We start from the raw sequence: 14,980 nt of genomic DNA, 5'->3' as shown, positions 1-14,980 counted from the left end.
ATTTTAGACAGAGGATTACTCGCCACATTATTTTCAAAACCATTAGTCCTTTTCATTTATACTAAAAGTGTATTAGTTAAGCCCATGGAATAATGAAATCATCAAAGCAGAATCTTAGAATTAGCTCGAAAGAGACCTTTAAGATCACAGACTCCAACCACTTACACAGCACTGCCATGTCCACCACTAAAACATGTCCAGTTAGTGTCCAGTTAGGGAATAACTATAAAAAAGGGAATTTCTAATTTCTTCTTCAAGTTTCTTTTTTTTTTTTTTTTAAGTTTCTTGTCTGAATATTGTTTTCTGGAGAACCTGTTCCCTGGAAGTACACCAGCACCTTGGTAGCTGCAAGGCTATGGATATGGACAGTGCTCTGCAGACTTCTGTGAGTCTTGTTTGTGGCATCAAGGCTCTGTGTACATAAAAGACAGGGAAGTTATGTGCAGATGTAATGAATACATTACAAACAGAAATGATCTCTCCTGCCTTGATTCCACACTTTCTATATGAGTTTCTGAATTTTGGGAAACAATAGACTCTGGATTTTATGATTCTTACAATAATTTTATCTGAGTCCTACTTTCAGTCACCTACAGCTTCAAGGATTTGATTATTCCTCCTTCAGATTGTTTGAAGAAAGTTTATTGGTATACAGTCTTCCATGTCTACCTTACCCTTACATTTTCCAAAGTAAACAAACCATTGTTTTTGTCTTTTCTTGATTTTCTACTGTAGACTAACCTACTTATAAGTAGATATTAAACAGTACTAGCCACTATTAATCCACCTTTTTAAACTTTAAAGTTAGCACTTTATTTTAGGCTTCAATGTATTTTCTAGCACTTCCATTTGAAAATGGATCAAGAGTGGCGATACCTTGTTCTTTTGCTTCCTGTGTGAATTCCAGACCTTATTTAGCTTGTTTACTTTCTTAAATATTTTGAAATTATCCAAAATAACATGTATAAAAGTAAAGGATGTTCAATACCAATGTTGTCTTCAGGTGTTCTATTTGCAATTTCTTGAAAGAGTTTGATTTTCAGAGTAGAGACTGTTTCTGTAAAACAATATTTCAAAAAACATGTAAAATCAAGCACTTCAATAAGTTTTGAACAGAAAACCTAGACTAAATTATTTGGTTTTGTTGTATTTTGTTGGTTTGTTTTTTGTTTTTCTTTTTCATTTAAAAACAATGAAAACAAATGTTTTTTCTTCAATGTCCTTTGAAGGAAGATTGTAGGGATCTGCTGTTGCTAGTTTACTAAAGATCCTATGGGGAGCTTTCCAAGTCACAGAGCAACATGCATCATACTCGGTTTTGTGCTACAGCAAGAGGATATTTGTTCTTTTTCATACAAAGTGCCTATCTTGAAGGAGAAAAAAAAAAAAAAAAGAACATTTTTAGAGAGTTTGCTTACTCTGTAAAGAGATATTGATTTAATAAATGTTTAGATTTGCTTGGCACTTTTTTCTTTTTCTTTGTTTTTTAAATCACCAGTAGTTTCTTTGCTGTTTAATATGACTTGTAAGTATTGTCAGATTCTTAAAGATTTGGCAAAAATCCCAGAACTCCTAGAATCCATTCTGAATCCAAGTTAACATTCAATAACATCCATTCTCAGTCTTTTTTTCTCTCTTATTTCTTCTGGAGTTTTTTGAGTTTTTTGGGTTTGGGTGGTTTTTTGTTGGGTTTTTTTTTCATTTTTTTTTTTTTTCTTAAGCTGTAACAATAAAGATGAAACAATAACCAGTACAACAGTGATCCGTGATGTGATTAGCCTGGCACTGAGCCTGGGTGAGTCTACACTACTGAAAGGCAACATTAACTGCCCTGTGCACGGTGTCATGCTGACAATGTCCACATAAAGTGAAGTCTACTCTTAAATTCAGACAGGAGTAGCAGCACTAATTCGGAAAAGCTTTTCCTGGACGTGCCGATCAGCTTAGAGAGGGGACAGGCTTTCCAATCTTTATGTGACTTCTGAGTAGGTTGGAAGACAGAGAGATCCACATCTTATCCCTCTGCTCCATGTAGATGCACTCTTCCACATAGCACATGCCAAAGTAGTTTGAAAGCATCTCATATTCCACCCACAATATTATTATTCTTTATGATCCTAGCTCCTTGCATCATTCTCAGGTGTCCAAAATGCTTCTGCTAAGATCTCTCCTCATCTATGCAATGGTCCATTTCATTTTTTCAGTGCTTATTTGCATCTCAATAGTCTTTAGTAAATACTAGTCTTTACATAAGGACAACTCCACATATAAGTCAACATTTCAGATAGTCATAAAAGCTCACATCTTATGAGCAATGGTTTTGCTCCAAGGACTAGTCTAACTGGGCTGCTTGTTTTTGTGTGTTACCTGTTTGATTAAATGCTTGCAGATTTGGAGCTTTCTTAGGTATTTCCTTTTCTTGAATTCAAAAAAAACCAACAAAACCTAACCACTCAAGCAAGCAAGCAAGCAAGCAACCAACCAACCAAGCAAGCAAGCAACAAACCAGAACTATGCAGAATGTACAGGATCAATGTAGAATAAGCATTGAAATGTTTGTTTGCAGCTAAGTCTGATAAACAAATTAAATTAGACATACTTGACATCTGAAAACACTCCATAGAACTATTCCTGTTCAATTGCAAAACTGCTTTTCAGGGATCAAATTCTTCTTCCTGATAGCAAATTCTTCACCAATGGCAATGTAGACATGAACTAAAATAACACTAAGTGATTTTACTGAGGTAATATAACAGTATTTAAGAATAATATTTTTATTAAAATGAGAAGTGTTTTTAATGTATTTTTAAGTGTATTTTTTTCATTGTTACTGCATTTTGAAAGCTCTGCTACAGTGTGTCTGTCTTGTATTCTTTGTTTGTTAAGGCTGTAAACACAATGGACTCAAGGCTGTTTGTTCTGTCCAGTAGTCTGTAAATAACAATAGCCAAAAAGAAACTCCTGTCTCAACTCAGAAAATATTCATTGCAGACATGCTACTACTCTGGAGAAGCCTCTGAAGTTTTTTGACTTTCTAACTGTTTATCTTTATGGCCTGCAGCCACACCACCTTGAGCTGTGATCTTATCAAACCTCACAAATAAAACAGGATACAGTCAGTCCTGGGATGAATGGTCTCCAGAACCACTCCAAGGCTCATAGACCCTGGTACTAGCTTTTTTTTTTTTTCCCATCAACACATTCTGAAGCCAATGCTTCACTGTGGAATCTAGAAGTAGATCTTTCAGTACAGGGAGAATTGAACTTGACCAGCCAAAGCAATTTTAATCCTACAGGTCTGATTAAAAAAGTGTACAAGATAATATGAGGGCTCAGAGAAGGTTGGGCACAATTCAGCAGAATTGCCTGTCAATTTTATATGGTCAAGTCCAGGTGAAAATATTACATTTAAAAGAAGACATGAAGAGAGAAGATGGACAATTATCACGTGGGTTCATACCCAAGATCGTTGTTAGTGGTAGCCTTGAATTGCTTCATATTTTGGTGTCAACATAAGCAGTCTGTTTTCATTTACGGGAAACTGGAATAGAATGTAGGAGATTCAGATTTGAATTTAATCTGTGACCTTGGGCATGCTTTTTCCCTCTCTGAAGCTGATTTTCTCCTATGAAAAGTAAAGTTACTGATTTTTCTTGCATTTTCATATCCAACCTGAATGTAAGTTCTGTTACTTAGAGTGAATCAGTGCACTATCTTGATCTCTGGGGCTGTCTTCACTACTGGGATTTGTTGATACTCTTATAACCCCTGGAATAATAATAATTCTCATTAAGAACTCCTGTTAAAAATGGGCTTTATTATGACTAAAGAATTCTTTTTTCAGATTATTAATTAAAAATGAAATCCATTTCCTTCACCTATGGACCATGACATTTACGGCAGGAATGTTAAGGGCAGAGAAACATAAAACTGCTATCTTGAAAGTTTTCTGTTTGAAAGCTTGAAGCTGTATTTGTCCCCTCCTCTCTCCTCCTCCTTATGCACTATTTTAGATCTATTGCTTATTGACTGATAGACTTATTGATGAATTATACAGCAGTGATCTAACCCAAGCAGGTCAGTAGGGTGCAATTACTAGCAGAACAGGCTTGGGTGTGCATCTGAACCACTCCTCCCTGCACAGCTCTTTCAGTATGCATATCACATCTCCCTGCTTGTAGCAGGCTGATGAGTGTGTGCAGTTAGTGCAGGCACACACATACTTCTGCGCTTTCCCTGAAAGTGGAGCATTAGCAACTGCAGTCAAAAAGCACCCTTGCTTGTTCAGCTCTGTTCCTAGCAGCAACTACCTAAATCTGTCTGGAGGAACTAGGAGACAGCGCTGGAGGCAAGTTTAAAAAGGACCTGGTGACACCCTGCTGTCACATCTGGTTTCACGAATCTGCTTATTAGCAGTCTGTTTACAATTGCAGTCCTAGTCCCATCAGTAGTGTACATTCTTGAGAACTGTCTGGCTGGGAAGGAAGGAGCACCCTCCTGAAGGTATGTTGCAGTCTTCTTTACCTTACATCTTGTGCTGAATGTTTCTATCTGTGTATCTCAGTTGCAGACATTCCTCGTCTATGTAGTTTTCCACAGAGAGCTGCTGGAGCAGAGCTTTAGCAGATGATTGCAATAGAAATAAATGGACAGGTACTTTTTTTTCCTCCTCCTCAGTTATCCATGAAGATTGTTTGTGGAGGGGTACAATTATATGACTGGATTAAACTTTCAGGGAAAATAACTACTGTGACTGCATTTCATATCAGAAGCAAATATACTGATGTTATTTCTATCAGGGCAAAATTTCCATTCATTGTCTGTTTAACTGTGGACATGGAACATTGCTTTTAAATCAATGTGTTTATTAAATATGGTCTGTGCATGCACTGCCAGCTGAAATTTGCATACATGTTTTGAAATTTGAAAAAAATACTCTTTCATTAACTTTCAAAATGCCCTGGACTGCAGCACACTTCTTTAGAAAAGAGAAGTGAGCCAGGCTTTTCATTTCACTTAAGTTCTTTTACTGGCATGTATTCATCTGGTAAAAAGTCTTTGCCAAATCCAAGAAGTTTGCTGTTATTGCATTTCCATAAATGTAACAGCTGTGAAGAGAATGAATATTCATAGTGTTTAGATTTTTGCTCCCAAGATTTTTATGATAATTCTGACTTTTCAAAGGGATGAGCTCTTGGATCACAGAATTCGGCAGGTTGAGGTACTGTGATAAGCAATGTGTGTTTTCTCAAATAAACATAATACAGATAAGCATGTACTCAAGTAAATAGCTGACTGTACCTCTTATTTACTCACAGTCAACTTGATCTGTTGCTTATACTTGTGGATTCTTTTGCTAACAGGTCATCAGCAATGAAAATGAAGTACAGTTTAGATACTGCTCTCTCATGGGACATTATTTCCCCAGTGCTATAACGTTTCTTCTAAGCATATGCAAGACATTTATAACATTATGTTGATTAAATTTTAGCATAGTAAATCCTATATTTGCATTGACTGGAAACTTATTTCAGGATGTTGCTAAGGACAGAGAAACTCACTGCAAACTCACTGTACTTTAAGACTGGAAAGTGATTTGACTAATTTTCCCCCTAGGAAAATTCCCCTGTTTATGATTTATCACAATTGTACAAGCAGCAGAGACAGTCCTCCCCTGCAGGCAGAAGTAGAACGGTCTTGAAAATACAGAGACAGCATTTGTGCATGTGCATGTGTGTCTAGAGATAATTCATCTAAAATAATCCAGGCTTCCTGTAGATGTCAATGACTCCTGTGTTACTAAAAAATATCCTGTTAATGGGTCATACTGCAGATCTCCATTAACTACACAGCAGAATAAAACATCTAGATCAGAATTCTGCCATAGAAAAACACTTCAGAAACCCTCTTGAGGCTCGTTGTGATTATTTCTTTAAGAATCCTCTTAGTATCTGAGAAGTGCCGGGAGCTGCAGAGTATCTACCTCTCAAAAGTGTGACAAGTGGAGCTATCCCGGTGTGCTCAAAGCAAATTTAAGCTTCCTGTTATCCGGAGGCACGTCTTTGGCAGTCTGTCCTTGCTCAGGGTGGACCATGCTTCTCACCGGTGGCCAGATCAGCCTAGCCAGTGAGCTGTGCCTCACAGCTGCTCCAGACCTCAGCCCATGATGGGCTGTCACTTACTGTCTCCTCCTCAGGGTACAGGGAAAAACTATTTGTCCTTTTCACCTGTCCTCATTTTTTATGACATCTGAATCAGCCTGGTACTTAGCTGTAAACTTTCTGTACTTCTTTTTCTCTACCCCATAGTCACAGTGTGCTGTTGCACGTGATATGTAAGGACTGCAGACATAAAATACAGATGAGAAAAAGCAATTTGACAGGTCAGATTCCATTTCCAGGGAGAGGAAATCAGACCACTCTCCCCAAAATCAGTAGGAAGTTGCTTATGTGATTAGAAGTTGTTTACATGGGTGCAAACTAGTGTAAAATCTTACTGTCGCTTAAGGCTGCTTTAATTTCTGTGACCCAAGGACCCTTCTGTATTCCTTTAAAGCTTGGTTTTATCACAGGAAAAGTAGATAAAATGGATAATTTATCTTTTCATTCATTAAGAATGAAAATCTACCTATGTGTGGTGACAACTGCAGGTATCTTGGAGAAAACACCATTCTTTCCCCATACCAAAGCCTAGAAGAAAGAAACCCCACACTGCAAAAACATAACAAAAAGAAACCCACCCAAACCTCTCTGTTTAATTCCCTTTAAGATATATAAGGTCTCCTCTTCTGCTTTCATGTGTATCAGGCTCCTTCCTGACCTCCACCACTGCCTTGGAGGAAGGAAGAGGTAATTCATTTTGCCCTCCTGGCCACCTCACCTTTGTGCCTCTTCAAAGCAGATTTGTTGTTCATATAAAATGCAGTTGCTGATCCGTTTCTATTCTGCCCTGCTAGTCACAGCTAGCATCCAGAGCCTCAGATGCATTAAGCTACAGTCTCTCAGCCTCAGCACTACGCTTCCCAAGCAAACCGGCCCTCTAGTGTTTTGAGGTATTTTATGCAAAGAGATCCTTTTAGCTGTTGCTTGTCCTTACCAGAGGTAAAGAAGGGGATTTGAAACAGCTCACAAAAGCTTGGTGGAGTGATTTGAATCTGGAGCGATTGGAAAAGGCAACACAGCATCCACCTTTCTGTCTGGAAAAAAAGTGAGCCTGGGCTTGTGTACTTCTGGAACACCAACACTTTTCCTATTACTGTTGCTCCATGACTGTGAGTCTATGAAGGGCTACTGACACACAAACAGCTGTAGAGTTTTTGTAGAAGATTGTTTACACTTTTTATTGGGGATTTCTGAAAGCATCTTATACCACACACATGCTGCAACTGCACAGGTTTTCCAGCTCATTCCTGAATGACAACTGAAAATGAAGATGAAGGGAAGAAAATGTCATGAAGCTTCAATATTGTGGCAAACTATGATCCAGATGGCATGCCTTTTTACAGCAATACGTTGGATTAACTTTAAGACTCCCCTGGCTACTACTCTCCTGCTTAATTTCTCTTTCCTTAATACTATTTCAGTGTGATACTTTTTTTTCAAGATAATGCCATAGAAATGTGTGATTTCAGGCATAGTCTGTTATCAGGAGAACTTTCCTCCACCTCCTTTAACCCCTACAGAGCTAACAAAGTTCCATTAACCCCTTCAGTAGCATCGATTTGAACTGTAGGGGAAACAAAGAATATTCTACCTGCATTCACAGTGCCATGCAAAGCATGAAACCGAGATGGTTTGCATGCAAAGGAAGAGAAATAACCTGTTGGAGGGAGAACATATTTTCATTGACTGAAATTCTCCTCAGAGAAGTTTGAAATCCCAGCTTGGGATTGTCCACATGTCAACCTTTTCTGAGGCAGGATGTCAGGTAGTTGTGTTTCTCCTTCTGACTTACAAATCCAGTCCTTTCTTCTTGAAAGCTGCCATTAATTCTTGAATTTTTTTCTTCCATTGTTGTGCATCCACAGTGAGTATCATCACTGTCTTAATCTTCTTTAGAAAGATGGTCCATGAGACACCCAGTGGTGACAGAGACCTCCTGGATGTCTTCCTGCAAACTGAGGGGATAAATAAGAGTGCCATTCTGTGAGGTTAATAACTTACCAGGAAACTTCACCTCCTATCCTTCCTAGATAGCAGAAGTGCTGCCAATGATCTGCAATGAGCCCCACTCTGTACCCAGCCTTGCTATGCCTCTGTGACATGGAGAAACGGAGATTCTTATTCATGGAGAAATACATCTGCTGCAAAGTCTGAGGAAACATTCCAGCAGCTACTAGTGGTATTAATCTCATATCACATCCAGAGAGTAGCCACAATACTATCCTTTAGCAGAATGACTTCTCTTTCTCAACAGAAGTCTTGTCAGAAGGTTGACATCAGACAGCACAATGCTTATGATTCTTTCCTTTCATTCTCAAATTCTGTTACTAACTGGTACAGAATGAATGCAAATTACTAAAAAGGAACACTATTTAGGTAAAGTGTCTCTGGTATGTCCTGTGATCATTTTGGTCTAGATTATACCATTTTACAAGTGGATTGATAACCTTATACATAAGGGAATGAATAACAAGTCGTCCTCCTCTTCTTTACCTCACGTGATGGATATATCCAAAATCTGCTGAAGTGAGAACTAAAAAAATCACATCCAGGCCTCTGACTGTGATACAATTAATCCAGCACCACCTAAGCTGATGACTGAAGTATCCTTGTTTAGCTTGAAAGTTCCTTTGGGTTACCTATATGATAGTGTAACTTATGACCAGAAGCTAAATGTGGCATTCAGCTCCAGATTAATACTAAAAATAAACATCTGGTCAGCCAAACCATTTTCTGCTGGCTATATGGACCCAATTATTATTGGCTAGAGTGGGAACTTAGTCTTCTAGTGCAAGGTAGCCATGGGGATGATGTAATGTCACATCTATGGGAGATATGGGTCTTTTTTCAATGGAAACTTGAGGGCACAGAGAACATCCTCCAACATCAGCTAACACCAGATTCTACACTAAGCAACAGAAATGAGCCTTAATGGTCGATCACATAAAAACAGAGACAGTATCTGCTCCCATTTGTAAAAGATCCAGTCCTTCTCTATTAGACATGAAGGTCAGTTTAGACTAAATTAGTCTTCCCTTGGACCATTTTAGAAAGATTATCTCTTTCCACTGGCTTAAAGAAAATTGTAATACTTACTTTGGATGAGGTCAATGCTTACCCTTCAGATACATCTGTATCTAAATTAAGTATTTGTGTTAGGACTATCCCAGGAAATGCTACAAAAGCCACTTGGCTTTTGAATCCAAATATTTATGAATAAGTGACTGAAAGTAGAGTGAGAGTAAAGAGTCTCTGCTTGTATGTACGCCAAGGGCTTGTACAGGTGACAAAGGATTTAGGGCATCACAATCTGTGTCATTTTTAAGTGATATCCTGACAGAAATGAAGACATACTGAACTATGTCCCAGAGATCCTCTGAAGAACAGTAGCTCTTCACTGATCAAAAGATCTTTTATTCTGTTTTATTGGAACTACTCTTGTTTACTAATTCTTATTCTTAAGAAGGATGATTTGATATCACCAGTTATTAAATATTTGCAAAAAAAAAGAGTGTAGCATAAAAAACTGTTTATAAAACAATAAACAAGTCCATATGTCATAATAATGTGAAATTATCTGCTGTCAGTTGATAATTTGACATTAGGATTGTGAATACTTTCTTCTTTGTCTTGTGCTCTAGACTATCAACCTGTGCAACCAATAATTAACTGTACAGGATGTTGCTGGGGATGAGAAGGAATAATTAATTGCAGTCAAATACTAGGGGTTTTTTTGCTGTAAAGTTACTTAACAGAGCTATGATAATGTGAATAATCCATGAGGTGATTTTCTTTCAAAAAGGCTGCTAGCAAATATTTCCACTAGTTGGAGATTTGGACTTGGCAAGAGTGGTATTTACACTATTTTGGTGGTATAGAAAGCAGTTAGGGAACAATTACATGCTTTGCTCATTTTCTAAGACTCTGGAGAAATGTCAGTATCCAATTAAATAAAAGAAATTGTATAAATAATGAGAAAATGTAAAATTAATCTAATTTCAGATGCATGGGTAGGTTATCACAGAAATTTAAAAGACTTGATCTAAAATGTTCAGTTTTATTTTGCAGCATGAATGTTGCTATGGTTTCTTGAAATACAGATTAAAAAAAAATTCAATTAAATATCATAACTTAATATTTATGAATAAAGTTATAGTAGTGACTGTTATTCCCTTTAATAAAACCAAAATCCTAAAGTCTGTAGAAGGTGATGGAAGGTATAAGTGGGCATATCAAAGATGAATAAAGAAAACTCTATAATGAGTTTTTCATTGTACTAGATTTTTCTAAACAAAATCTCCTATCTCAGAAAGCCATCAAGTTCTCACAAGTTGAGAAACATAAATCACAGCAGAATAGGCAGCCTCCTGTTTCATTCACTGAACTCCATATGCTTATCTACCTCATCCTCCTGCATCCCAGGCTCCTAAAATGCTTCAGTCAATTCCTTCTGAATTGTGGTATGTCATGTTAATCAGCCTCTACAGTGTCCCAAAAATGTATGTAAATGAGGCTTTTGATGAACCAGAATATTTTGACAGGATTTTTGCATAAATCACACATGCAAGCATGCACATACACGCAAACACACACACACACACACACACACACACGCACACACGAGGAGGATATTTTTGGACCTCATTTGTTTTTGAAGTAGCATGCTGATGCTGCTTCTGAGCAGGAACATATATGTGGCTATATGTCAGGTCCCATAGGAAGAAGATACTCAAGTTTAAATCCGATCTTGGTAAGTAAAATGGTACTAATGAGAAAAATAACCCAAACATTTTCCCATTTCTTTGTCTTCCTTTCCCCATTCCTTTTCCTGATGCCCTGTTGGTTCTCTGGGTTGCTTGCTGTCAGTAGTAATGTGAGCATTTTTATGGTTGGTGTAGGAGATTGCATTCTTCTCACAGTATACTTAATCCACTCTTCCAGCAGAAACAAAACACAAAAGATGAAATAATTTGAATTGAAAACAATTTCTGTCAAATTTCACTCAGTTTGCTGACTTTCCCTTTGCTTGTCAACCATCCAAGTTCACTGAATCCATAGAAAGCTGCTGATGAGATTTGTGAGCATGAGTCTTGCAACTACTAATGCTGTCTGTTTGTAAATCTTTCCATTGTTGTTCTCTTATGACCTCTTTTGCTGTATTTTTTGTGTCCCATCTTGTCCTTCGATCTGTATTAAGATTGCCTACAAATCTGAATACATCTGACTCATCTGTCTCTCTTGCTGAAGTGTGTGAGGCTTAGATATCTAAACAGGACGTTTCTATCTCCTTCAGGCACAAAGACTTAGTGCAGCTCTTAGTCTGGAGCTGTATAGGTGAAGTGAAAAGTCAGAAAAAGGGAGTGATTTGTCATCTAGAGCAAATCTCACCAAGCCATTTGAGTATCAGGTTAAAACATTCCATAACTACAGATACAGACAAGTTGGCTGCTGTCTTTTTAAAGAGGTATCAGAGCTTTTAAGTATGTGTAATTTTACAGCTAAATATAAACAGAAGAATCCTTCAATAATCACAAATACAGCTGTAGAGCCAAATTCTCCTAATGATGCAATAGCAGTATATATAGATACACATATATATTCTAATTCACAGTTTGAAGTTCTTAATTCTCAACACCCAAGTCTTAGTTTCCTGCCAATTTTATAATTTTTCCTGTGTTCAATTGCTTTCTAAAATAAGTTTGAATGACGTAGAATTAAGTTTTAACTTTTAAAAATTAGAAACAGGTGCTGTGTCTATATCTGTGCCATACCCCTTTCTTTGGGTCTTGTGTCACAGCTTTCTGGAACAAGCTGTTGGATTCTGACACTTGTCATTAGTTTTTGCACTGTCTGCTGGTAGAAGCTGGGACAGGGGGGAAAGCAGCTAAATATTAAGACAGTGAAAAATCTGAAAACATTCAAAAATAGAGGAGTTCTGTAAACTGAGTAGAAATAGAGTAATATTTCTGGTAAGAGCTTTAACAGTAGCCGTGCCATCACTGAGTTAAATGTGTGTTGGTTTTGGGTACTTTTAACGGCAATAATTAGGTAATCAATATTGTTTCAGAAAGGAAAAATATCCTACTTAACAACAGAATAACATTGATTAGCTAAGCTAGTACCATTTTAAGGAACATTAAGTAATCAAGACTGTTTCCACTATGACATCCCAAAGAGAGAGAAAATCAGGCAAATCTAGTATTGGATGAAGCTGGGACTGCATTTACACTATTACAGAGGAAATAATGGCTGCTGTGTTTGCCTAAGCAGTTATTGTAGTATAAATGTCTGAGAGACACACTGGGCCCTTGTCTGTTCATTTCAGTGAACTTGGATCTTATCCCAATTACAAACTAAATGTTTTATGAAGATACAGATTCCACTCCACTATTTTAATTACCCTTACAATTCTCAATCTAAACTGATATATTTCTTTCTATATGGAAAATAATTAATGAATATACAAAACTTCTATGCTTATATTTACTGAAAGGTCTCAGGGTGTGTTGTAGGAAGTGTCACTCTTGTACCTCTACATCACAGTAAAGTGAATGGTGGAGTAGCAGATTTTGCAAAGAAATCCTGTCTGCGTCTGGAACAAGGAAGAGCAGGGTCCACAGGTGCTGGGTATTAATTTGATGATAAATCTACTCAAGCACCTCCCTCGAGCTTCTTTAATTGAGTGTCTAAATTGATCCAGAGATACCTAAAGTTTCATGTATTTGAGCAACTATAATTACAGCTGCAGTTTTTCAAACACTGGAAACCAAATGTATGTAGACAAACAGATTTAATCATTCTGATCAGGATTCTCAGCAAGAGCAACATTTCTCAGAGGTATGATGCTGAGTCCTTTTCTGTGTATTATTGCAGGAAATGACACTGAAACGCTGCTTTTGCTAAACCTCGGGGTGGCACAAGGATCAAAGCTTCATTTGTCCTGTATATGATTTTGTTTGAGTGGAAGACAACGAAGTCTTGTTACAGAGTACAAAATCTGTGAAGACTTATCCTGGGTGCTAAAAAATAACAATAATGTTCAGAAGTAGCTGAAAACTTGGAGTTCAGAACTGTTGGTTGTTGAGAAGTCTCCAAGTAATTTGAAACTATTTGGGGATGCCATTAAGTTCATTTCTAAGCATAGGAATAGTCAACATCCCTTCTCCAAAGAGTTAGCTGATCAGATACTTCATGTTTCATGATATATGAGCATATACTTAAAGCATTCACTCTGGAGGCAAGTTACTACATATGAATCACAAGTTTCATTGGGAAAAATCTTTGCAGCCTTCAGAGCATTGAGGTAAAGCTTGAAAATGTGATCCTTTTATATGACGAAAGCTAAACATTGGAAATGTTTCAAAATCTTCTTCCTCAAAAATGACAACCAAGCAAATAACAAGCAGTTTCATTCAGAGCTGATCTTGTGATAATCAGGGTAAAAGAATGTATACTTTTAAGTGTTCAGATTTAACCTTATTGTAATTAGAGCAGAATTGTTGGACAGGTGAGAATTCCTGTTAGTTTTGAGGATATCAGAAAAATTGTCCCAAAGTTGAGTTTGAAAACCATTTTATATATAGAGGAACAGACTGTACTTTTGTAGCAGCCAAATTTAGTCAAGAGGTGCTACACAGCTTTTCTGCATTAGGGCTTTGGATTTGATTTTAGCTGTATGAGGCTGTGAAATGAAATATAAACTTATTCCGTTATAATCTGGGAGAGGACAAAAGGGAGAAGCTCTGTCTATTTATGTAGAAAGACAGAGAAGAAACAATCTCTGTTTCAATTTTAAGACTCTGATGAAAACTATTTTCATGATGGTTTTGTTTTGTATTATATACTGTACATTCTGTAATAACTGAGAGACCATCTCTCCACCTTCTTTCTCAGGTGTTTGCTTTGTGGGCTGGTGATATATATATATATTTTCACAATCACAAAGATGGTAAGAGATGCAGTAGATGGCTACAGGATATTGCTGGTTCAAATGGATGATCCGACTGGTAGAATAATTTGTGAGATATTTTGGCATGAATCAGCTATTTTCCTGGACTCAATACCCAAAAGGATTTGACTTGATGTGGCCCATCAGAGTCCACCTTCTGAAAAATGCTATATTAATCTCCCTTCTTTTGTAGTTTCAAAAACTGTAATTAGCTAGAAAAATATTTCTAAACTGTAATACTGTACTACTGGGTCCATTTGACAGAAGATTGAAAGAATATTAACGATCAGAATAGACACATTGATGGAAATAAAAATTTAGTTTATCTTAAGCAAGCATCTGAAAATGGGCCTTATTGTCCAAGTAAAAATGATCAATACTTTCTGACATAAGCTGCCTGGTAAACTTGATAGTGAAAAATATTGTGGTAAGTCACATGAATTTATAGGAATTTAAATAGAACATTACTATATGGTAATATTTATTAGTTTATGAGATATTATTTTTTAACTTTTATTTATTTCTGTATTTTAATGATATCTAATTTTGCCCAAGCACAATTAGAGGTTGGGCAATAACTGGATTGAGGGCAGTCCTGAGGAGAAGGAATTGGAGGTACTGGTAGATGAAAAACTGAATATCATCCAGCAACGTGCACTTGCAGCCCAGAAATGTGACAAGTAGGTCAAGGGAGGGGATTCTTCCCCTCTGCTCTGGTGAGACCCTACTTGGAGCACTGCATCCAGTTTTGGGGCTTCCAACATCAGAAATACATGAAGTTGTTGGAGTGAGTCCAGAGGAGGCCATGAAGATGATCAGAAGGGATAGAGCAGCTCTATGTAGACAGTCTGAAAGAGTTGGGGTTGTTCAG

The sequence above is a fragment of the Colius striatus genome, chromosome 1, assembly GCF_028858725.1.
Source record: "Colius striatus isolate bColStr4 chromosome 1, bColStr4.1.hap1, whole genome shotgun sequence".
NCBI classification, from domain to species: domain Eukaryota; kingdom Metazoa; phylum Chordata; class Aves; order Coliiformes; family Coliidae; genus Colius; species Colius striatus.
The sequence above is the reverse complement of the archived record's forward strand: the minus strand, read 5'-3'. Positions refer to the sequence as shown.